The 25,711-nt window shown below is 42.5% G+C and overlaps 1 protein-coding gene across 1 annotated transcript in view; it reads right to left on the bottom strand.

The window, feature by feature from the left end:
- CNTNAP2 (contactin associated protein 2) overlaps nucleotides 1-25,711 on the bottom strand; it is a 1,382,613-nt gene that overhangs the window by 434,552 nt on the left and 922,350 nt on the right. The window lies entirely within an intron of this gene.

Genomic DNA, 25,711 nt, shown 5'->3' with positions numbered 1-25,711 from the left:
CACCCAGAGGTACCATTGCGGTCCGGTAGACCGAACATCACTTTACCCTCTTTAAAAGTAAACGTGTTTCAATAATAGGAATATTTAATAAAAAATCATGATGGGCAATGGTAAGTTTCCCCACCAGAATGTGCACCTCCTTCCCTGGAAGACACTTTGACCTTGAAGCTTCAGGAACTTAGGTGCCCCCCAGTGCTGGCCATATGGGACACTCCTGATGAAGGCATATAGACCGTGCACTGATTCTGTAAATTACAGCCGAGCTCACGACTAGCCGTGCTCTTCTGTGACATGAGAGTCTGGGGGATCACCGACTATTAGAGCCAGATGACCTTCATTGTGTCTTAAGGCGATCTCCTTATTTTGCAGGTAAGGAAACTGAGGTCTAGAGAGGCGAAGAGACTCTTTCAATCACACCGCGGATCTGCTCCCAAACCAGAAGTATGACACTGTATCTCACAAGATATTGTACAACACTCTTACGTAATACACTTTCCTTTTTGTTATTGGGCCTAATATGCACTCATGTATTCATTCATTTATCCACTCATCAAACAGTGCTTGAGTTTCCACTGCATGTCAAACACTCTAAGAAACTTGGCAGCATGATGGAGATAAAGATTGAGTTTAACAAGATTTATGACACACGGGAGCCTGAATGAGGGAAAAGAGGTCATGAAGAAAAGTTTCCCGGAGAAGGTAAAGTATTTGAGCTATGTGTTGAAGGCTGAATGGGCATTACTCGGGTGAATAAGGATGTAAGAGAGGTAAAGGCTTGTAGGAAGAGGGAGCAGAATGTAAAAAGACAGAGAGGTAAAGTTCTATATGGAAAAATATATAGGAGTGTGTAGGTAGAATATGGCAGAATAAGGCTCAAAGGGTAGCAGGGGTAGGTAGTAATAGATGGGAGATGAGGGCATATCACAAAAAATCTTTGTCTAAATAAGAAGTTACTTTGCACTGGCTTATTCTTGCTTTTCAGTGTTTATTTCCTCCCAACCTAAAGAGATTGAACTTCGTCCTGTAAGTCATGGGAGCCAATTAAAGGATTTTAAGCAGGGAATTATCATAATCAAATTTGTATCTCAAAGATCTATAGTAAGGTGAAAGATTTCCAGGGGATAAAGTCAGGGAGGCCAGAGGTGATGCTCCCACATTAATACAGAAGAGAAATAATAAAATAGTAGTGGAAACGGAGAGGAAGAGAAAATAGGAAGAGATTAGCAAAGTATAATTGGTGTAGGACTGTTGGGATTAGGGTGGCAGAGAGGACAGGAAGAAGGTGTTATGGAATAATCCCAGGCTTCTGGCTTGGGTGATGCGTTTCACCAAGATAATGGGGGAGGAAGATGAGAAGCTTAGGGAATGTGTTGAAGAAAGGGTGATGGACTTGATACATAAAACAGGCGATTGGATGTAGAAGTCTGGGTCTCAGGAGCATTATTGGGCTGCAGGTCCCATTTTAGGAACCATGAGGGTAAATGAGCAAATACTGGTAGCAGGAGAGATGCAGTTGGAATCTTTTAGATCATAAGAGCACTTGGAGAAGAGAAAGAGGCAGATGGCCATGGTGGAAGTCACGAAAGGGAGCAGTCAGAGAGGGTGGAGGGAAAAAAACCAAAGAACTTCGAAAAGACAGTGTGGTCTGAATTGTCAGATTTCAGAGCAAAGTCCATGAAGATGGGAATCTTAACTGTTTCTTTTAGTGTGACAGCTCAGCGCTCACAGGAGACTTTGTTGAGGGGAGTCTCAGGTGAATGATGGCAAGAAGAAGCTAGGCAGCAACAGACAGGGGAGGGAACAAAATGGGAGAAGGGGAGGTCCTAAGAAGAGCTTCTCCTGCAGGAAGCTGGGAGGGAATGGAACCTACTGGGGGCAGTGTCAGCCAGGAAGCCGAGAAAGCCAGTCAAAGTCTTCAGGTATATGGCTGGAATTCCAATTATAATAACTCAACCACCCTTTCAGGACCCTAGGTATGCACTTGCCCCAGTACCTGTGTGATTGCTCAGAAATGAAAATGAGGCAAGAGCCATACTGGAATGGCATAAAAACTGCTGCGGTTCTGTCTTTTTTTTTTAAGGTAGATTATTTATTTTTATTTTATTATGGAAGTATAGTTGACATACAACATTATATTAGTTTCAGGTGAACAATCTAGTGATTCAATCATTCTATACTCAGTGCTCATCATTGTTAGAGCAGTCCCCATCTGTCACCACACACATTATTACAATATTTATCAACTGTATTCCCTCTGCTGTATTCTTCATCCCCGTGACTTATTTATTTTATAACTCAAAGTCTGTACCTCTTAATCTCCTTCACCCATTTCACCCATCTTCCAACCCCCTCCCTTCTGGCAATCACCAGTGTGTTCTTTGTATTTATGAGTCTGGCTTTTTGCTTGTTCATTTGTTTTGTTTTTTAGAATCCACACGTAAGTGAGATCATATGGTATTTGCCTTTCTCTGACTTATTTCATTTAGCATAATACCCTTTAGGTCTATCCACGTTCATGTAAATGGCAAGATCTCACTCTTTTTATGGCTGAGTAATAGTCGATCACAAACACACACACACACACACACACACACACACACACAGACACACACCATCTTCTTTATTCATTCATCTATCAATGGACACTTGGGCTGCTTCTATATCTTGGCTATGGTTAATAATACAATAAACATAGGGCTGCATATATCTTTTCAAGTTAGTGTTTTTGTATTCTTCGCATAAAACCCAGTAGGAGAATTACTGGATCGTATGGTAGTTCTATTTTTCATTTTTTAAGGAACTTCCATACTCTTTTCCATAGTGGTTGCACTAATTTACATTTCCACCAATAGCTTACGAGGGTTTCCTTTGTCCACATCCTTGCCAACACTAGTTATTTCTTGTCATTTTGATAATAGCCATTTGACTGGTAGGAGGTGATATCTCCTTATGTTTTTTTCTTTACTTTTTTAAATGTTTATTCACTTTTGAGAGAGAGAGAGACAGAGACAGAGTGCAAGCAGGGGAGGTGCAGAGAGAGAGGGAGACAGGGAATCCGAAGCAGGCTCCAGGCTCTGAGCTGTCAGCACAGACAGCTCGGACAGCCCAACTCAGGACTCCAACTCACGAGCCATGTGATCATTACCTGAGCTGAAGTTGGATGCTTAACCAACTGAGCCACCCAGGCGCCCCTCCTTGTGGTTTTGATTTGCATTTCCCTGGTGATGAGTGATGCTGACCTTCTCTTCATTGGTCGTCTGGATGTCTTCTTCCAAAAATATCCTATTCACATCCTCTGCCCATTTTTTTATCAGATTACTTATTTATTGTTTTTTTGGTGTTCAGTTGTATAATTTCTTTATATTTTTGGGATATTAACACCTTATTGGATATATCATCTGTAAATATCTTCTCCCAGTCAGTAGGTTGATTTTTCATTTTGTTGATGGTTTCCTCTGCTTTGCAAAAGCTTTTCATTTTGGTCTAGTCCCAACAGTTTATTTTTACTTTTATTTCCCTTTCCTGAAGAGATCTATCCACAAATATGTTGCTAACGCTGATGCCTAATGGGTTAGTGCCTATGTCTTCTTTTACTAGTTTTATGGTTTCATGTGTCACATTTATGTCTTTAATTCATTTTGAGTTTATTTTTGTGTATGGTGTAAGAAAGTGGTCCAGTTTCATTCTTTTGCATATAGCTGTCCAGTTTCCCCAAAACCTTTTATTAAAGAGGCTGTCTTTTCCCCATTGTATATTCTTGCCTTTTTTGTGGTAAATTAATTGCCCATATAAGTGTGGGTTTATTTCTGGGCTCTCGATCCTTTTCAATTGATCTACGTTTTTTTGTTTTGTTTTGTTTTGTTTTTTCCAGTAACACACTGTCTTGATTACTATAGCTTTATAAAGTATCTTAAAATTTGGGATTGTGATACCTCCAGTTTTGTTGTTCTTTCTCAAGATTGCTTTGGCTACCTGGGTCTTTTGTGGTACCACACAAACTCTAGGATTACTTGTTCCAGTTCTGTGAAAAATGTTACTGGCTTTTTGATAAGAGATTGCACTGAATCACTGAATCTGTAGATTGTTTTGGGTAGTATGAACATTAGTTCTTCTAATCCATGAGCATGGGATATCTTTCCCTTTGTTTGAGTCATCTTCAATTTCTTTCATTAATGTCTTTAGTTTTAGAGTTTAAGTCTTTCAACTCCTTGGTTAGATTTGTTGCTAGGTATATGGATCTTTTTGGTGCAACTGTAAATGGGATTGTTTGTAAGGTGGGCAATTTAAAGCAATGAAACTCTCCTGGGAGGCTCAGCCTTGATGTAATAAATGAGCAAATGCACTGAACTTGGAAAAGAGTTAGACAAATATTCTAATTCATACAAATTTCTAGATTTTTCGGTTGTGTTGACTTAATTTGGAAAAGTTATTATTTTTCCCTTTGTAAGATCATTTGTGGCATATGAATTTTCAAAAAGGTATTTGAGGGGCGCCTGGGTGGCGCAGTCGGTTAAGCGTCCGACTTCAGCCAGGTCACGATCTCGCGGTCTGGGAGTTCGAGCCCCGCGTCAGGCTCTGGGCTGATGGCTCAGAGCCTGGAGCCTGTTTCCGATTCTGTGTCTCCCTCTCTCTCTGCCCCTCCCCCGTTCATGCTCTGTCTCTCTCTGTCCCAAAAATAAATAAACGTTGAAAAAAAAAAATTAAAAAAAAAAAAAAAAAGGTATTTGACTTGATTTGGTAAATAGTAGAGAGAGATTCCAGTATCCGGTTATGAAGGGCAAAAGAAGCGAGCTCTCTGAGATGAGGTCCATGCCGAAACCCTATCTTTTCCTATCTGAGCCATGTCCCAGCATAAAGGGAGCTGTGTTTTCTTTATACCTTCAAGGTGGCTTTGTTTGTTTGTTTGGTTTTGTTTTTGCTCCTCCCTTCTCTCTCCATTACAGTAAAGAGTAAAGCATGGAAATTCAGATGCTTCCCTACGTTGCAACCATGACCAATAATAAACTCTTTTTGTGATGCAGTCAAGAGTTTCAAAAAACAAGGCTTGAAAAATTCCACTTATGGAAATTATAAAATCTGAGCCAGACCATCTGGCCAGTAAGCTGAACAAGGTCTCTGTTGATTCTATCTCTAGGCCATGTTACAGGGAGAGAGCAAAGGTGGACAGTACCATGCTGACCTTGCAAATGCCCCTGGGGCCTTCCAGATCACAACTTGATCTCCGAAATGTAGAAGCATGACCCAGACTGGTTATCACATTTATTTATCACACTGAATCTCTCCACGGGAACCTAATACTAAATTCTTTCCTTCAAAGGAAATTTGGGTTATTACCATTGTTTGGGGAATGAGGAGGTGCCAACCCACCTGACAGAGGAGAGGAAACAAACCAGATACCTATAGAACTGGGGTTAATGGACTCTCTGGCAGGAAACTCCTTCACCCTCCCTGTCATTCAAATAGCCCTTGGAAGAGCATATATCTAAAACCTCAGCTCAATTTCAAATAATTTCTTCCAGCAACTAGTAGAACAACCTAACACTGTTATATTTTCATTACAGACATCGTGATAAAATGCATGAACGAGAGAAGTTGAATGTGGCTCAGTATTCTTTATAGAAATCAGAACATTGCCAGGAAAAGGAACAAGATCATTATCAGCCTCTCCTTTAGCAGGAGATTCTGAGAAATGTGTGGTAGGGGACATAGAAGAGAGAGTCTTCTGATTCCTGGAGGCAGGGAGTGTGGAGAAGCACCCAGAGAGGGCGCTTCATTGTCAAGTTGTTTGGGCAGTGGGTGTTCCAGCGGGAGGCCTAAGCTCTGTGTGGAATCCAGGCTCTGAACTAATCTCACATGGCCGACCTTCACTTCCTGTACGGAGGGACTCTTATTAGATACCAGGGTGGGATCCGGGGTCGGGGTGGGGGGGTGATTCTGAACTGACATTTCCTCTGGTCAGTGCAAGGAGGTGACACTCTAGTGACCAGGTGAGAGTAGCCCAAGTTCCCAGCTGTCCCCCCAAACCTCACCTCTGTGTCAAGTTACAGACGGCCTTAGATGGCTACCGTTCCCAGTTAAGGTGGGGTAAAATCAAAGTTATTTCGTAGTCCTTCCAAGGAAAATAAATTAAGCACAGTACAACATGTTTAACTAGCTGTTTTCACATGTGCCACGGACAGCAGAATTCCAGTAAGGAACACAGATTCCAGGGAAAAAGCAAATTGTACCCTTTGTTATTAGCACTGGCACATTTGGCTAAATCAAATCACTGTAACTAAAATAAATTATTAATTTGGCATCTATTTTATATTCAACAAGAAAATGGTTCAATTTTCATTGAACAAAGAATTGCCTTATTCTAGTGCTATGCTAATAAGGTGCTACTTTTTGCTTTATAAGTCATTATTTACTGTTAATTGGTTCAGGGGGAAAAGCGTTAAAGATGATAAAGACGGAAAGACTTTAAAAAGACAAGAATACGAAGTGGTTAGAAGAGAAAGAATTTAATTACCCAGCACGGAGAGTTCAAGAACTTCTCTAATCTCAAAATAGACCAGATTTTTGTTAACTGTATTCAGTAGGTGTAACCACCGGCACAAGATTAGTAACGATGGCCCATATTCAAAGTTAACTAGAAGCTGAATTATCCAAGTAAGGGACATTGTACTAAAACAACCAGATACAGATTGAATTACATAGAATCACTACACTGTTTGTACTCAAAATCAAGTTTCATTATGCTGAAGGGTTTATTATTGTTTGGATGACTAACTGGGGAAGGAAGAAGGAGGGAGGACTTGAAGAAACCAAGAGATCTCTCTAATTTTCTCCACTAACAAGGTGTTTCAGAAACCCAAGGGCAAGTGCATGGGGACCTCTTGAGGAAAACGTGGTACATCTGTGTGATTTTCACAATGTGTTCTTCGACACTTCCGGGCTACACGAGGTACCTTAATGGTCTGCTTAAATAAACGTTATCCTGGCACACTGTTACGGTAAGACCGAGTAGGGTCACTGGGACATTTAATTAGCTCCGTATCATCCACTTCTAGAAGATATTAAAAACAATGCCACAAGGCTTTATTGTCTCTAAAATGAAAACTTAAGAAGTGTATTTTTAGCCTGGTGAAATCTCGTTTTATTTTACCTACTACGATCTATTTATCTACAACTTCCGTTAGAGAATCACAGGGGGCTTTTTAGCGGAGGAACTAGAACAGATACAACCGCGGCAGACACCCACCTTCGGCGCTCAGCTCCACGCCCCCTGCTGGCAGTTCCCCTCACCGTTCCCTCTGTTTGGCAGCATCCTGGCTCTTTGAAGCCCCCTATCGCGCAGGATCCAATTTCTAAAGAAGTGACTCTCGCTCTGAAAAATCCCCCGTTTTCTCCTCCCTTCTGTCTTTACCAAACCACCACTGATTCTTTTTCCCTCTGCTTCACTGGTCAGTTTCAGCTGACCACTCTGATCTGACCACAGTGCTCCACACCATGCCACAAATAGTGAGAATAGGCGTACTAAATAAAGATATCTTTAAAAAAATTTTTTTAGAGATGTTTTTATGTATTTTTGAGACAGAAAGAGACAGAGCACGAGCAGGGAGGGGCAGAGAGAGAAGGAGACAGAATCGGAAGCGGGCTCCGGGCTCTGAGCTGCCAGCACAGGGCCGGACGTGGGGCTCGAACTCATCAACCGTGAGATCATGACCTGAGCTGAAGTCGGACGCCTAACCGACTGAGCCCCCCAGGCGCCCCAAGATATCTTTAATTGGTGTAATTCTAGACCGTGTGCACACAGCAGTTGGTACCTGCGAGAATCTTCTCTGCAATGCAAACATGCTAGAGAACAAGGAAGGTAAAACCTTACAGGAAGCTGTCCGCCAGGCTGGAGCAAAGAGGAGTTTCAGAGGTGCTGTAGCCACTACAGAGCCCGCTGGACAATCTGGAAGATCGAGCAGGCCAGATCCCCCTTTTCCTTCAGCATGAGATGGGCACAATCCAAGGGTTGCAAAGCCCTAAAGCTAGTGCCGAGTCACCTTGCCCCCAGGAACTGGAAGAGGGGACACGCCATCCGTCCTAGAGTTCTCTGGCCTAAATAGAGCCAGCCTCTCTTCTTCCACATGTAGAGTCTGTCCCCATGCAATGACTTCTAGGAGCCAGACGATGGCAGCCCAAGTCTCAGCATCCCCATGGAAAGATGAGGGCTGGGAGGCCAAGTCATGGAGCGACTGCTGCTGTGTTTTCTTGCCTCTGGCAGGACATTAATACAGAGAAGGGTTTCCAATTTACCTAAGAGGAGATCCACCTGGGGCTCTTGTCGACCCTCTAGATTCCCCGGCCTACAAAATAAGATCTATAGAATAAGAATCTCAGAGGAAAATCTTAGGGCTCGGTCACTAGAACCCTGATGATCCTTATCATCAGATAGGTCTGCCACACAACTGACCTGAGATGATGACAGCGTGCATTAGTTCACAGAATACTGAGAGGCTCAGTGCCCAAGTGCCATTGGAGTACCAGTCTAGGACTTTATTTTCCAGCGAAGATATGAAAGGTGTTTATTGCAGTAATATCTCCATTTACAATTCCCAGTAATTTTTTTCAGAATAATGTGCTCATTGCAACCTTTCTTTTTCACTCTATTCTTAGTAGCTATTTGTCACCTCTCTAAGAGACAACATTTGGTACCTATAATATTATTCGAGAGGAGGAACACGGCCTTCCACAGTGGCTCCCACCTTCTCAAGCTGATTCCAGATGTAAAGCTTGTGTCACAACAATCCAGAGTTTTTTCCGTTTCACAACCACGACCCTGAGTCCTAAGGACTGTGTTTTACTATTGAGAGTAAGAACCTTAAAAATAAAGGTAGGCATCAGACATGTTGGCATTCTTATAGATACAAAGGTCTATCACCTCAAGCTGTCTCTCCGTTTTGTGAAAACATTAACCTGGATAACAACATTCCCTTTTGTTTCCTGGCCATCTGATTCCATGTTATTCTCTGTTAATATAAAGATCAAATGGAGAATGAACCCAAAAAAGTCCCATGGAGTTCATACTGCAGACAGTGTGGTGCAGTTGGGAAAACGCATAATTTTGGAGTTTTAATAAAAACATTCAGTATGGTAGTTAAAGGTGAGCATTTCTCTCTCTCTCATTGAATGTCACTAAACTCATTTGATTAGGGATGAATAGAAATGAATGTAGCTGATTAGCCTTACGGCGCATCTTTCAGGATTATGTTGGATCCTTCTATATTTTATTAATTTGAATAGGGACCAAATATAGAAATGGAGAATTGAAGTTCAGATCAAAATGGACCTTAGCTGAAATGTTAGTTAATTAAAAATTAATTTTACTGCATAATATTTAAATTTATTTTATTGAACCAAACTTAATAGATTTCAATCAAGGACTGATTCCACCGAGCAGAATTTGATTGAATTGAATCAAATCACTTTGAATCCCATTCAAATGAATTAGATTTTATTAATGTGAATCGAATTGAAGTGAGAGATCAGATGGGGGTTTATTATTCTGAGCAGTATTAAAGAGAACAGACTGAACCAACTCCTCTATGTTAACTTGGCCTCAGTTTCCATAGAGGTCATGGCGTTTGTGGCCCCCTCAATCGCTCTGGCTAATTCCTTTGTACCATGGCCCCAGGAACAAATGTGATTAGTAATACCAAAGTGATCAGATACAACTACGTGCTGTTTGTAGGATTTAATAATACACTTTTCTAGTCTTTTTCACTAGAAAAGCCCTTGACCAATTATTTAAAATATTTCTTTTTCACTAGAAAAGCCCTTGACCACTTATTTAAAATATTTCTTTTTCTCTTTATAGAACAAATGAAGAGGGTATAAAATTGGATGTCAGAGATAATAATTTGCTTGAGTACTGGCTGCTCCTTTTATTTTCCATTTAAAACTGCATTTATTTGTTAAAACATGTCTTACCCCAGCCCATCATTTAAACAGAAGTAGTCGATATCTTGTGCCTTGACTTTTATTGATAGATAGATAATGGATGCACCTTGGCTTGATTTATATTTAAAAGAGGAAGGTAACTTTTTAAATGAGTAGCAAAATATTGTTTTGCAGTTGAAATGGCATGCTCCACATTCAATAAGCACCTTTTCAGTGCTGGAGAGACAATTTAGGGAATAGGAGTGAAAACCTGGTTCCTAAGCTTTGGAGTTAGCGGAAAGATGTTTATGTTCCATAATTTACAATGATAAAAGTTTTATACCTTGATATCTAATGGGGCATACACATAATAAAATGGGGGGTGAGGGGGAACACATTGGATGTCATAGGAGTGGTTCAGGCAATGGGTCCTGAAGGATTTCGGAGCAAGAAACAATTCCCAAGGATCAAGGTGGACTGGAGGGTTCCCATGAGGAGGAGGTCTGATTGCAGCTTTGATGGAAGGGTAGGTAGGATCTAGAAAACCAGGATGAGGAGATGAGCGTTTTAGCATCTCCTGAATGGCTGGGCCAAGACATGAAGCCAGAAAACAAATGACTTTTTTCTGCAACTACGGGGGGTAATCGGTTAGGCTGGCGGGGCCAGTGGAAAGAAGCAGAATGTATGGTTGGAGAAATGGTTTTGGGTACTTTCATGATTTTTGTATTTCAGTTTGTAAGTAATGGGGAGTCCAATTTAAAAATGTTTAAATGTTAAAATATTTTACACACACAAATATAAGTTTATATAAGTATTAGGAATAATAATAAAATAAGTAGACTTGTGCCTAGTTTATCTATTATCATTGTCAGTATGGTGCACTGCCCTTTGAGTATATCACACTTTATTAATTCTAATATTAACAAACATTGGGCTGTGTCTTGTTTTTTGCTATTTTCACACGCTCTGGAAAATGCCTAAGGGCTCTGAGCATGTTCTATAGCAAGTTGTTGAGCCATCTGGTTTGTGCATCTCACAACTGTTTGTTATCCCCAAATAAGAGAACACGGAACAGGAATGCAGAATCCTACCAGCAGTATATAAAACTTCAAAATTCTTGACAACCTTTGATATTATGCTGTTAACTTGTGCGCACTGGTGAGTGACAAACAGTACCTCTTTTTGGTTTTAGTTATACTCCGTGGATAACTTACAAATTATTTGCTGTTCCATGTTTATTCATTTATCTTTCCTTATTAAAAAAAAATCTGTTTAGAGGCACCTGGGTGGCCTAGTCGGTTGAGCATCTGACTCTTGATTTTGGCTCAGGTCATGATCCCAGGGCTGTGGGATCAAGCCCCGTTGGGCTTTGCAATGAGCCTGGAGTCTGCTTAAGATTCTCTCTCTCTCTCTCTCTCTCTCTCTCTCTCTCTCTCCTCTCCTCTCCTCTCCTCTCCCCTGCTCATGCACTCTCTCTCTTAAAAAAATATCTGTTTCTATTTTTGCCCATTTTCTTATTGGATATTTTGTGTTTCAAGATGGTGATCGTGTTCTGCAACCGGACAGGTGGAGAGATTGTACAATACTGTGAATGCACTGAGCACCACAGACATTTTCCCTTAAGGTGACATTAACGAATTTCCCCTCAATTAACAAGAAAAAGAAAAAGAAAACCCAGGTAGGACTTTAAACAGAATTACTTTGAATCAAGAGATAAATTGGTGGAAAATTTACAGACTTATAATATGTACTTAACCTATTTACTGTCATGATAAGTCTGTCCATTTAGATGTTTTAAAGTAGTTTTCAACAAACTTTATAATTTTCTTGGTAAAGGTTTCTCACATATTTGTTAGAATTATTCATAAATGGCAGGCTTTTAAACATAACATATTCTAACACTCTGTGCTGTTTTGTACAGAGATACAACTGGGTTTCTTTATGCTGATATTATACCCAGAAACTTGTTAAACTCTCTTACCGGTAACAAATTAATCCACTGATATTTTTAATTTTCCCAAGCCTACATTTTTATTTACGAATAATGTTAGTTTGTTCCTTTCTAGTTTATACCTTCTTTACTGTCTTAATGCCGTGGTTCTGAACTACTGCTCAATGTTAAACTAAATTGGTGATAAGGGTCTCCTCTATGTTTACTGATTATATGGAAAATGCTTTTAATGTTTAACCATTAAGTGTGATGTTACTGTCACTTAAAAAAAAAACATTTCATCTTTCTGTTTCAGGGAGTTCTCTTTTCCATTTACCATCTGCTAATATTTTTATCATGATATTTAATTCTATTCAATGTTTTGTCTGCACTTAACAAAATGATGTTTTCCCCCTTTTCGCTGTTTAAGGTGATAAACTGCATTTACGGATTTTTTTAAATGATAGTACTTGTAAAATAAGCAACTTTGTTGTGATAAATAACTATATATATTAACAAATCGTTGGCTAATTAGTAATTTGTTCTGGATATTTTGCTACTATGTTCATGAGTGACATCGCCTGGTATTTCTCCATGTTGTACCATCATTATGTTTTAGTATTACGTTAATAGTGGCTTCAAAGGATGGGTTGAGCACTGGATAAAATTGGAATCATTCCTAAACTATCTGAGGCTAATAATAAAATTTAATATCTTTGTTTTAAGATCACATCCATTTATGTTTCTGCTCTTCCATATCTATTTTACTTATTTCTATGTTGTATTTTCTATGAATTTGTTCATTACATCTAAATACTGGTAAAATGTTGTATTTCTATTCTCTTTGTCATTTCTATTAGTGTCCTATCTTCTGAATAGTCTACTTAGATGCTTTATCGATTTTAGTAGTCTTTTCAAAGATCAACTTTGTTGATCTTTTTTGTATGTTTGAATTATAGTTCATTAATTCCTTTTATTTTATCTGTTCTACTTTCTGTAGATATATTCTACAGTCATCTGTCTAATTTTCAAGGTAGATGCTTCCCTCAATAGGTTTTAGCCTTTCTAACGTTTTAGTAAATGTATTTAGGGCTATAAATTCTTTTAAAAAAATTTTGTTTTCAACGTTTATTTATTTTTGGGACAGAGAGAGACAGAGCATGAAGGGGGAGGGGCAGAGAGAGAGGGAGACACAGAATCGGAAACAGGCTCCAGGCTCTGAGCCATCAGCCCAGAGCCTGACGCGGGGCTTGAACTCACGGACCGCGAGACCGTGACCTGGCTGAAGTCGGACGCTTAACCGACTGCGCCACCCAGGCGCCCCTATAAATTCTATCAAAATATCTAGGAATATTTTTTTATGTTTTGAATGGTATTGTCACTTTCATTTAGTGACACGTACTATCTAATTTTGAGTATTAGTTCTTCTATGCCTCAGAGATTATTTACAAGTGTCCTTTAAAATGTCTAACTGTACATTTCTCTTCAAGCTGTCACTTTTTAAAAATTTACTATGATCACGATCAGGGAACAGAAGCTACATGATACCAATAATCTACAATTTGTTGAGGCTTGTTTTAAAGAGTACGGTTTGTGGTCAATATTAAAAAATGCTTTACAGGTACTTGAAAAAAAACTTTATTCTCTAATTATTCTTTAAGTGTTCATGAACTCACACTTGTCGATTATGCTAATTATTCCTATCTGTGTTGCCGATAGGTAGCCAATAGTTGCACGTAGCTATTAAAATCAAAATTCATTATAATTACATAAAATCGAAATTAAGTTCCTTAGTTCCCAAGCCACCAGCTGGTGGCTGGACAGCAAACATTTCCATCATCTCAGAAAGTTCTTTTGAATAGTGATGCTCTATATACTTAAGCATTAACAAAAAAAATGTCCTGAACTACAATGACTGTTGTTTGTCTAAAAATGCCTTTATTTAGACGCTGTTCACGATAGTTTCTCTGGCAGGTATATTCTAGGTTGATGGTTACTTACTCGCCCCAGTTTGGTTGGGGCGCCCCGGTTTGGATGGTTACTTACTCGCCCCATATTATTCCAGGGTCTGTAGGTTTCCACTGTCAAGAAGTCACCTGTCAGTTTCACATCCATTCTTTCTGTTGGTGAGCTGTATTTTCTTTCTGCCCAGCTGGGCATTTTCCTCTCTCTTGTTTGAATCCACGGTGACTCCTTCATCTGGACCTGAATCTGCATATTTCGTCTGATCTGGTGAGTTCTTAGCATTCATATGCCCTAAAATAGGGCTTCTGGTCCCTTTTACTTTTCTATCTTTCCAGAACTCCAATGGATATGCATTAGATGTTAATGATCTAATTTCCTTGCTTTGACCTCTTTTTCACATTTAGCAATTCTCTGTCTCCCTGGGTAGATTTTTGGCAAATTCCTTCAGAATCTGTGTTTCATTTCACTATTCACACTTCAGCTCTCTGGAAACTGCTACTTATCTCCACCGTAAAGCTTTTAATTTTGATTCCTATTACATTTTGATCTCTTAACTTTTATTTGGTTCTTTTTCAAACGACACTTATTATTTTTGCTAGTGTCTTTCTTAATCATATTTTCAATTTTCCCCTAAAAGGACCAATCTGTTCCAGTAATTTCAGTATCTTAAGTTTTTGCAGGACTCATGCTATTAGTTACTCTATTGACCCACAGTGACAGTATCTTGTTCCCCCATACACTTCGTGGTTATTGTTTGTCCTTTGGGATCATGTTCCTTAGAAATGTATCTGAGGTCCCACTGAAGCTATGTCCCTCTCAGATCATTTGCATTTGCTTTTATCAGATACCTAGGGATATTACCAAGCGGGGGCTTCTTTGGGATGTATTTCCAGCTTGGGGTACTGGATGGCTCAGTCGGTTGAGTGTCTGATTTCAGCTCAGGCCATGATCTCACGGTCTGTGGGTTCGAGCCCTACGTCAGGCTCTGTGCTGCAGCTCGGAGCCTGGAGCCTGCTTCGGATTCTGTGTCTCCCTCTCTCTCTGTTCCTCCCTGGCTCATGCTCTCTCTCTTTCTCAAAAATAAACATTAGAAAAATTTTAAGAATGTATTTCCATCTTGAATTTTTTGCAACCATACAAATAGTGTGATGCTGACTTTGTAAAGATGCATCAGAACGGGCTTTTTTGCCACACGACGTCAAGGGATAATTTCTTTCTCTTTCTCTTTACCCCAGGCCAAGGTCCAGATGGTCAAAATTCCTATGCTATCTTCCTTTGCAGGGTGGGTTTTTAGTTTTAGTTTTTGGGTCCCCCCCCCACCCCTGCTGACTGTTGACCTTTGCAATTCGTTTCCCAACAAGGGATGTTTCATATAACTCAATATATAAGTTTGATATAATTTGATATAAGTTCCTCCACAGTCATGAACACTGAAGCTGGAGGTCACAGGGAGCTGGCAGAGGCCCTTAGGCCGGCTTCTGGCTTTTTAGCACTCATTAATGCTGTTGGTCCACGGTTTCGCTTCATTTTAGGTCTCTAAGGATCTTCCTTACTTTCAGGCAAGCTCAATTATACATTTCAAAGAATTTTTCAAAATATTTTCTCATGCATGTAAAAAAGTTTATGGGGGAGGGCTTTTATGATACCTATGCAGCCTTAATCCTATAGTAGAAGTCTGTTACTGTGGGTTTTATTTATTTTAAAACATTTTAATGTTTATTTTTGAGAGAGAGAGAGAGAGAGAGAGAGAGAGAGAGAGATAGCAGGGGAGGGGCAGAGACAGGGGGAGACATAGAATCTGAAGCAGGCTCCAGGCTCTGAGCTGTCAGCACAGAGCCCGAGGTGGGGCTCGAACCCACAAACTGTGAGATCATGACCTGAGCCGAAGTCAGACACTTAACCGACTGAGCCACCCAGGTACCCCTGTTACTGTGGGTTTTAGAGCAAGTGAGAAGCATGGCGATGCGATGTTCTGAGATGTGCCACAAGGCAAAAGAGGCTGGAAATCCTAGGAATGGGGCGGTTAAGACTCAAAGTATCATGAGCATGGCGTGTCACATAACAGGGACACAGGTAAATGCCCTGCAAAAGGAAGTCAGTGGGGCTTGGGGACCAGATGGAATGGTTGGTGGTGACTCCTTGGGTTTTAAGATTAAGCAAATAGGGGGTACCTGTGTGAACCACCCGTAGTGATAAGGAAGCTCGAGAGTAGGAATCAGTGCGGAGCACGGGGCGAGTGGCCAGCTAAGTCCTTGCCTTGTGGTATATGCCCACGGCAGGAGGTGAGGAAGGACTTAAAGAGCAGCCACGGCAAGGAATCAAGGCAACGCGGTTTAAAGACAGATTGCTTCTCTGAAATCTGCTCTCCTTCGCATTCCGCAAGGTAGCGAATGTTACGCCCACTCTGTGTTAAGCCACAGGTGATGCAGACTTAGTCACGGCACTCAGCGTATTGTACTCTGGTTGTTTTACACGCTCATCCCCCTACGGACAGGAAGCTCCATTTGGACGTTGATTCTGTACCTCCAGCTTGTAGCACGGTCCTAGGCGCACAGGCGACAAAAGGACTACTGAACATTCGAGAAAGGGGAAGGGTAGGCTGTGCACCAACATCACTGGGTTTGAGGATTAGGAGGTCACCCCGATGAGCACGAAGGGCAGTCAAGGTGAAGCCGATACAAGAAAAAGCAAATGTGACTGATCAAAATAGGAAAGCCACCTGGTGGGGGGGTGGGGGGGGAGGGAGACAGAGAGAGATAGAGAGAGAGGGAACAGCCAGAGATGTGACCAAGGGAAAAGTGGAATCCACAAGACAGGTGGGGTCTTGAACATGCATTGTGGTCAAACGTAAATTAACAGAGGGGAAGAGATGGAAGGTGTGATGGGCGGAGCAGCACTGATCCATGACGACCGTCACTGTTAACGACTGTCACTGCCGCTTGCCAGCGTGCTGGAGCCCCAGTCGGCCCCACGGAAACCCTGCCTCGGGGACCATCTCAAACTCAAACTCAGGCTGAGTTTGTGATCTCCAGCCCACTCTGATGACAACGTTACCAGGGGAGTCTTGAAAAAAACACCAGAGGAAAGAATAAATCTTAATGCCAGGGTGTTGTGAACGAATCCCTTCTTCTCTGCTATTTAACAAGTTAAAAAGGAAAAAACAAAACAAAACCCAGATGGCATGAAAATAATTATCCTTGATCTTTAACCCTGCCCTACTTAGCGCTCTCAAGACAGGAACGTGCGACTATCTAAAAAAAGGCAACCACCGTTTAACAGATCAAGGCACTGCTGACGCAGCACACAGCCCGCGGTCACATACCCCACCTGCTGGGCCCCCGTCTCTAATTCACGGGACACCAAACCGGCTGAGTCACACATTATCCATCCATTACCTGGCCCTTCTCCCAGGGAACTAAGATGCTAAAGCCTTTCTCGATGGCACAGCAGTTGATAAAAGTGGCACAAACTCAAAGTCCTCCAATCTCACAGAAGAGCAGTGAGATGACAAAAAATTCAGTAAGTGTCAGATTTTTCAAGTGGGCGAAAGGGATACTTATTTGAACAGCGAAACCTCTAAAATTTGCCCTCATTCTTCCCCCCCCCCTCCCCTGACAATGAGAGAACTGAACACCCAAGGACAGAATAAATTTTTCCTTCTAAGTATTTAAGTAAAACTTGTTTTATTAGCTTGCTCATTAACCTGCCGATATTAAATGAGAGTCTTCAAAGACCTTCACATTATGCCAATTAGTCACTTTTTTTTTCCCTGGCAAGGCAACTGATTTCAGTTTGATTGTAATGAATGTAACCAATTATACAATATTCAGATACTCTTTCTGGTTACGGTTGCCTTGCGGTTCTAGATGAGTAATTTCATTCAGATGTCTATTAGGAAGTAAACTGTGAAGGAGCGAAAGCCACCTACCTGTCCCTCCAATTTTAATTGTTAATTTTCCTTATTACATTGTCCCACTTTTTATTTTTTTATTATTATTATTACTTATTTTTTAAATTTACATCCAAGGTAGTGAGCATATAGTGCAACAATGATTTCAGTAGATTCCTTAATGCTCCTTACCCGTTTAGCCCATCCCTCCTCCCACAACCCCTCCAGTAACCCTCTGTTTGCTCTCCGTATTTAAGAGTCTCTGACATTTTGTCTCCCTCCCTGTTTTTATATGATTTTTGCTTCCCTTCCCTTACGTTCATCTGTTTTGTCTCTTAAAGTCCTCATGAGTGAAGTCATACGATTTTTGTCTTTCTCTGACTAATTTCGCTTAGCGTAAGACCCTCCAGTTGATCCTTGCTGGAACCTGTCACCCTTCCCTGCTCATACTTAGTCTTCTTCAGGCTTCGACTTAAGTGTCATCTCCTTGGAGATAATGTCCTGGACAACCGTATCAAAAGTAGGTGCTTCCTGTTATTTCCTGTCGGAGCACCTGGTTTTATTTAATTATGCTCTTTATCACTATCTGTGGTTGTGTTTGTTCTTCACTGTTAACTGATGGTCCTGTCTAGCTGAACTAGAAGCCCCACGAGAGCAGCGACAATGCCACTCTATGACTCCTACACCCCCCTCCCGCTCTTGGCTTGACGCTCTATGTTCTTGCTGAATTCGTGCATGAGTTATTTTTGCCTGTGGATATCGCACAGCTCTCCAAAGTAGTTTCGAGCCTATCAGCGAACCTTTAATGCAAGGCAGCCCCAGATGTCCACGCGGAAGGCGTTATCTCCCCGTTCCCCATTTCGGTAGAAGGCAGAGCGTCGCCCCATCTCTTAGGATGGAAACCAGAGCCACTGCACTCTTCTTCTCAGTCACCTACACCATCACTCTTCCCTCTCAGCATCCTTCAAGCCCCCGCCCATTTCTCCAGGTCAGCCCGTCCTCCCCATGCCAACACATCGCACGGCCGCGCTCTTTCCGGCTGAAAGTTCTTCAGTAGCTCTTTGCTGCCTCAATACCAAATCTCATTCCCAAACCCTTCATAACCAGGGTTCTGCTTGTTGATGGGGCCTTATCTCCTGCTGACACATCCCAATCTCTGGACACTTAGAACTGGCCTTGGTTCCCTGAATATGTCCTGCTTCCCCATATCTCCATGTGTTGGCTCATGCTGTCCCCATAGCCGTGTCTCTGTGGGTACCTTCAGATCCAGGGTCACTTTCTCTGGGAGCCTGATGCCTGCTCTGTTCTCCCTCCCCACCCCCCACCCCCCAGGCCTACTTAAGTGATGTGCACTTTATTTAAGAAACAACAAACATTTGCTAACGGCCTATTATGTGGTAGGTGCCGGGGACATACAGTGATCAACCGAAAAGGTCCCTATGTTCTTAACGGCTTGCAGCCTGATGCAGGCTAGACAGATGGGAGACAGTTGGATTCTTTGATTACAGAAGGCCTTGCTGTGAAGGATCTCTTTTGTAAGATGTCTTTGTACCCGCTGCCTACTGCCTCCCCCCAGCCCCCAACCAGGGCACTTAAAAGGGAGTCTTATGCTTGTCTCTGGATGTGGCTTCCAGCCTGGCCTGCGTGCTCTTTAGGCTCAAGGCTGCAGCTGATGCCCGTCTGCGTTTCTGTCACTCTGTCTGTGTGTGGGATGCTCCAGGCCTCCGTGACTGCTGGTGGACACAAGGGAGGACTGGGTAGCTGCTGGAGGGAAGGGACTGATGGCTGAGCCAGTGGTCTCCTTGTGTCCCTGTCTGTACCTGTAGACTGGAGCGATCTCTGAGGGTTAAGTCAGATGGCGGCAAGTCTCCGCTCCCCTCCACCCTGCCGGGCAGCTTGGCCCACTAAGAACAGAAGCACAAGGCCTTAGCACATTCCTATGACTTGTTCCCCGGCCTGCTCACAGCCTCTGCTCTAATTTCGTCTGTTCCCTCCCTCCCCTGCTCATGCTGCGGCAGCCACAGGCCCGCGGCTGATCCTCAAACACCCACGCACACTCCCACCCACCCCCTGGGGCTCTGCGGGTGATACCCTTACCTGGAATCCCGTTCCCCTAATGTCTGCCAGATCCTTCACTCCCCTCCCCACATGGTGCTCCAATGTCACCTCTTAATGACCTACCTAAAGCGGTATCTTCCTTTTCCCTCATCCTGCCCCCTGCCCCCTGCCCCGGCCCCCTGCCAACTGGAGTTTGAGATCCATTCAGGCCCAGCTTTTGTGGGTGATGACTGATACGTGGTGCCCGTCCATAGTAGGTGCTCAACAAATATCTTCCAAATACATGAATACAAGTCTCTCTTTCGATTTCCCTCTTTTTTTTTTTTTTTTATCCAGACAAATTAAAAAGGGGTGGAAAAAAAAAGAGAAAAAAACTTTAAAAATCACATACGCTTTCTGGATTCTGGTGTTTGGGGATTTTAAAATTTTGTTCTTGTTTTGTTCTGACTTTCACCGTTCTTTGCTCCACCAACTGATGGTTGATTTTCCCTGGGGCAACTTTATTCTACCTGCTGACCATTTCTCTGGGCCTCCGGTGATCCCAGAAATACCCGCAATTCGTCTCTGAACAGCGGAAGCCATTATGCCACCTACACAACCACCTCTGACCACAGTCCACAGTCAGTACTGGTGTTCGTGTATGTATCTGCCTCATCTGTTGGCAATAATCTTACTTGCAAACCTTGTGTCCCATCTTCACTCAATGGCACATCCCTACCTATTCTCTTCTTAGCAGCACCAGAGTCAAACTTTAATACTGAATCTAGCTTTTTCAGCTAGCTTAATATGTGACTCACATCTTCCGTTGGCCTTTTGAAGACAATGTGGAATCAGGGACTTGTCCTGACGGCTGTCATAGACGATGGCTGTGAGGTCTGACTTGAAGGGGCAAGAGCGGGGGTCAGATGCACCCCATGGTCCGCTCACTAGGCTGGGTGAGGCGGACTGGTCTGCAGCAAAGGGGCCACATTCTGAGTCCCGCCGGGCTCCCTCTGTTCTGGGAGACCCTGGGATGGCCCACCATCAATGGCAAATCGGCACAATTTTCTACACCCGCTAGACCTGTCACGCGGCACAGATATCAACATTCAGAATCACGACCTGAGCACAGACAATTCTGCCAAAACAAGAGATAAATTTAAGTTGTGTGCAGTCTATTATATTTACAAAGGGAGGCGAACCTTAGTTTAAACAAACGAAAGAACTGCTGAATGTATTTGCTGAAACAGATAGATTTCTCTCGACTCTTTCATTCATCTATGGGGACACTGGATTTCCTGGGGTCTATCCTCTGTTTTTGGTGTCCTTTAGGGTCACAGTAACGTCTAGGTAAGGCTGATGCCTTGACAGGTCCCCAGGAGCCTGCAGAGACATGTGGTATAATGCCGGGGAAGGGGGTGAAGTACCATTCTGTTACAGCCTAGCTCATAATCGGAGGCTTTACAAACACCTCCCCAGCCTGCACTCCAGTCCTATCAGGTCTGTTCTGACTGTGGGCAGGAAGACAGGTGGCTAAGCGTCACCCCGTCTACAAGCAGCTCATCCAGACACCTGCTGCTTGGGAATGGAGTCCGGCACACATGTGCAGAGATGCTAAGCTGCACGCAGAAGTCGGGTGCCCCCCTCCGGCCTGCACTCCCAGCATGCATGTCTCCACCTCAACCTGTCTCCAACCGAACGCTGCCTGCTTTCTCCCAAACCCGTGCATCCACTTGTGTTTGTGATCTAAGGAACTTCACGGTCACTCTTGCACAACTGAACTTGTCTCTTCTTTCACAGAGAAGTAGAGGAGATCAGAGAGAACCTTCTCAGCTTTCTGCTGAGGACACGCAGACCAGTCTACACGGGGACCCCCCTCTAAAATCTCTCCCACGTCTGCCTTCTCCAGGGTCTCACTTGGGGTCCCACCCCTGCCCCACCTTCTCAGGAGACACGCACCTTACTTCCTCTACCTCTCCTGTAGTCAACCTCTGGCATTTAAAGCTGGTCCTCCATTCTATTTGAACAGAAACAAATCCCAACCCCTTCAAGGCGCCCTCCCTTCCCTGCCCCCAGGACTCTCCTCCCAAAGAAGCAAAAAAGTCTCCAAAGAGCTGCCTGTCCTGGATGTGCTTATTTCCTCACTTCCTGCTCAATTCTGTGTGGGTTCTCCTCCGATCATTCTATGGAGACGACCGCTGCAAGACCACCACTCGCTCCCGCTCCTTACGGCCAAGGGACAGCTTGCATCCTTCACTTTACCAGGTGCCCCAGGAGCATTTTAGGTGCAGCAGCGCCACCCTAAGTCTTAAAGCAATCATTACACTTCTGTCATGAGTTCTGATTTCTCCTCCTTCTCCAGTTGCTCTTTCTGTCTCTGGGTAGGCTTCACCGGCTTCGCTCCAACAGTTCAACGTTGATGTTCTCCAAGCTTGTCTTCTTGGCTCCCTCTCCTCCTGCTCTCTGGGCCACCTCACCTACACCCAGACCTTCAATAGGTACATGCCTCACTGGGCTTTACGTTTCAACCAGCTCCCTCCTCTGCGACCCAAACTTCTATATCCAACTGTTTATTTCACACCCCCACTTGGGTATCTCCAGTTAGGTATCCAGCTCAAAGTCATGACTCTCCCATCTCAATCTGGTCCTTTTTGTTTTTAAGGATTTTGGCTCTCAGCTAATGACCCGTCGCCCATCCATCTTGCTACGTGATTCACGGAGACTGGCCATGCATAAAACCTCGCCTATTGTTTCCTCTGGCCCTGAGCAGCCACCTTCCAGACCTGGGGCTTGGGACCAGCCGCGTGCCTGTGTAAGTGACAAGTGGAGCCCCAGAGAAGGGCAGGGGCCGGACCTTGTAGCAGGGAATTGCAGACCCCTTTCCAAAGGACCCCTTCTTCTCTGGAGCTGAGAGGCCAGAGCAAGCACAAACTCCGCCGGCGAGAAAGGTTTTTATTCCATTTGTGAGAGGGAGGCTGAAGAATTGGATCTCATCAACACTGCTTTTTATACTTCTAAGCTTCATTTTTCACACTGTGTTTAAACAGCAGGCACTGGCTTTTCCTGTGACTTTCATCACCCACCTAAGGAAACACACACTTAAGAGAGACACAGGTGTCTGTGTGTCGTCATGGGGAAAATGCCCCCCCTCCACCCAAACATCTCTACCCCTCTCTAGTGCTCGGCACCTCCTACTGGATGGCCACCACAGAGGTTGTAAGAGTGGGCGAAACTCTCTATTCTGCTGCTATATATATATATATGTATATATATATATATATATACATATATATATATATATATTTTTTTTTTTTTTGGTTTACTTCTGAGCATGTGTTTCTCTCTGGTATCACTCGTCTCAATAATACATGGTTTCAAAGACACAATTTCATGCAGATGAAGAAGAAATAGAACAACAAATTCCAAGCCCATCTTGCCATCAGTCTTTTGATTAAAGTGCCCTTTCCAGAGAGGTAAACATAACACTTCTCTCAGCCCCTGCATGAACTTATAGCACAGCTAGATTGCTGAATTTTTATTGCAGGACCATGCCTGCCCTTGTTTAAAATTGTTTTGACCTTTGGATGAGCACGTATTAAAAAAAAAAGTTCTATCTTCCTCTGGAATTAGTAAGCCTTAATAAAAATGGGAAGGCAAGTTTGTCATGTCTGAATGGCACCTGGCAGACTCACAGCAAATGTGCTCATGACAACTTCATTGTGCTCCTCGAAAGCACCGGTTTGTGACCCTGAGTCTGAATGCCAGCCCAGTGCAGATGACACTTTCCCTGTCAGAACGCGGAGTCCAGATGGCAGTTCCTGGGGCCAACATTGGAGGCCTTGTTTTCTTACACGAAGCAAGGTCCCAGGAGCATCTTTCACTCTGGGAAAGGAACTGTCAGAAATCCCCAAGTGCATCAATTTGCTACTTTGCAAGTCGAAAGCACTTCGAGATTACCATGTTCAGAAATGTACCAGATACTTCATCACGGTGTCCGAGGATTGTCACATTACCGCTCACCAGCACTGAGGGCGAAAGGGAGGGTCTCCTCAATAGCAAACTAAGGTTAGTAATAAACCAGGACAAGCACGCGCTATTGTGAACACCTTAAGAGAGTAAATGCCAGTGATAGTAAATCCATTCAGAATGCAGTTTGCAAGGATATTAACTAACATCTTGATTGAGCCCTGTCAGAAGAAAGCTGGTGGAACACTACTACAAAAAACATTGAAACTGGGCCCAGAAATTGGTAAGAATTTATTCAGCAGTATTATGGCCTGTCACCATCAGATTAAAAGAGAACTATGTAATATGTGTGTTCTCAAAATGATTTGACACATGTTGCCTTATTCTTTCCAGGATGAAATCAGAGTGATTTAAAAAAGAACCTCTGGTGATCTTTTCTTGCCATAAGAAATAAAGAAATATTACAGAGTGACAAAGGTAGGCTAAGTTTAATTCGTTAAACATCAAGACATTTCTCTCTAAATCTACAGAAGTATTTGCTAAAGAGACAAAAATAAAGAAATTTTCAGAAAAAAATGAACCAAAGAGTCCTATAAATTTGGGCAAATAATACACATTAACTTCCTTCTAAGGAATCGAGAGATGTTAAAAAATATGAAATTACTACCAAGTGATTGAAACATAAATGATTAGCTAGGGCAATGGGCTTGAAGGCAGGTTGAGTCAAATACCTGCTGGGTCAAGTGCTGGATGGAGATTAACTTGATGTCCTTGATTTGAAGATAAAAATAATAATGGCAGCCAATATTTATCGAAGCCACACCACGTCCAGTTCTGCTGCACAAACATCATCTCACGTATCTTTAAGAAACAGCCTGGGAGATACGTACCAACCGCCATTTTACAGATGGAGACACTACGGTCCAGAAATGCCCAGCAGAGGCAGTGCTAGGGTTTGACCCATTCTTAAGGCTAAACTCTCAGCCACCACATAAAAATGTCTCAGAGCCAGCGGAGCACTCAGATAGATAAGCAAAGGATTATTAAGCACGGTGATACGTGTTACAAAGGAAGCATGCATGAAATTTATTCTTGGGATAAGTGGTCGCTTTTGTCATGTCAAGAAGAAACACCAGGAATGATAATTTTTCAATGAGAAGTTTTCTTCCCGTATTATTTCACACAGACCTTGGGGCAGATTTTCTAAGCAGCACGAAAAAAGAAGTGGATTGTGGGGATGGGTCTGCAGCTCTATGCATGTACTAATTTACACATTTTTCTTTAAGGATAAAAGAACAAATAAATGGATACATTTCCTCAAATTAGGAATTGCTGTCTGTCAAAAGTCACCATTAAAAAAGTGAAACGCGCAAGCCACAGGTCGAGAGAAGCTATTTGCAGCACATGCGTTGGGTAAGTCTCCCATCCAGAATATATTAAAAACTCCCATAAGTCTGTACAAAAGACAAACAACCCAATTAAAAAAAAATGGGCAAAATTCTTAAATAGGCACTTCACTAGAGATAATATCCATGGGCCAACGCACGTATTGAAAGTACTCAACCTCAATATCCATTAGGTAAAACCAAATCGTAATAAACACAGTCAGATGCTTCCACTAGAATGGGTAATATTAAAAATACTAACAGTCCTGAGTGTTGGTAAGGATGTAGGAAAACTGAATTTTTCATCCATTGCTAATCAGAGCGTCAACTGATCCACCCACTCTGGAAAATTGTTGAAACCATCTACCAAAACTAAACGTATTCATAATCTGTAACCCAAGTATCCCACGCTTGGGTATATATCCAAAAAATATAAATGCCAAGGTCCACAAAAAGGCATGCACAAAAGTTTTCATAGTATCTTTTTATTCCTCACAGCCCCAAACTAGAAACGATTGTAATGTCCATCAATAAGAAAGGGAGGCTCGTCAGAAAAATGGAATTTTACAAATCAATAAAAAAGAGCACGCATGAATGGAACTCACAGGTACCACTGAGTGAAACAGG

Source organism: Prionailurus viverrinus, chromosome A2 (assembly GCF_022837055.1).
Source record: "Prionailurus viverrinus isolate Anna chromosome A2, UM_Priviv_1.0, whole genome shotgun sequence".
Lineage (NCBI taxonomy): Eukaryota > Metazoa > Chordata > Mammalia > Carnivora > Felidae > Prionailurus > Prionailurus viverrinus.
The sequence above is the reverse complement of the archived record's forward strand: the minus strand, read 5'-3'. Positions and strand labels throughout refer to the sequence as shown.